We start from the raw sequence: 433 nt of genomic DNA, 5'->3' as shown, positions 1-433 counted from the left end.
TTTTTTTTTTTTTTTTTTTTTTTTTTTTTTTTTTTAATTTTTTTTATTGTTATGTTAATCCCCATACATTACATCATTAGTTTTAGATATAGTGTTCCATGATTCATTGTTTGTGCATAACACCCAGTGCTCCATGCAGAACGTGCCCTCCTCAATACCCATCACCAGGCTAACCCATCCTCCCAACCCCCTCCCCTCTAGAACCCTCAGTTTGTTTTTCAGAGTCCATTGTCTCTCATGGTTCTTCTCCCCCTCCGATTTCCCCCCCTTCATTCTTCCCCTCCTGCTACATTCTTCTTCTTCTTTTTTTCTTTCTTAACATATATTGCATTATTTGTTTCAGAGGTACAGATCTGAGATTCAACAGTCTTGCACAATTCACAGCACTTACCAGAACACACACCCTCCCCAGTGTCCATCACCCAGTCACCCC

The sequence above is a fragment of the Phoca vitulina genome, unplaced genomic scaffold, assembly GCF_004348235.1.
Source record: "Phoca vitulina isolate PV1807 unplaced genomic scaffold, GSC_HSeal_1.0 scaffold24, whole genome shotgun sequence".
In the NCBI taxonomy this organism is placed as follows: Eukaryota; Metazoa; Chordata; class Mammalia; order Carnivora; family Phocidae; genus Phoca; species Phoca vitulina.
Note: the sequence above shows the minus strand (reverse complement) of the source record.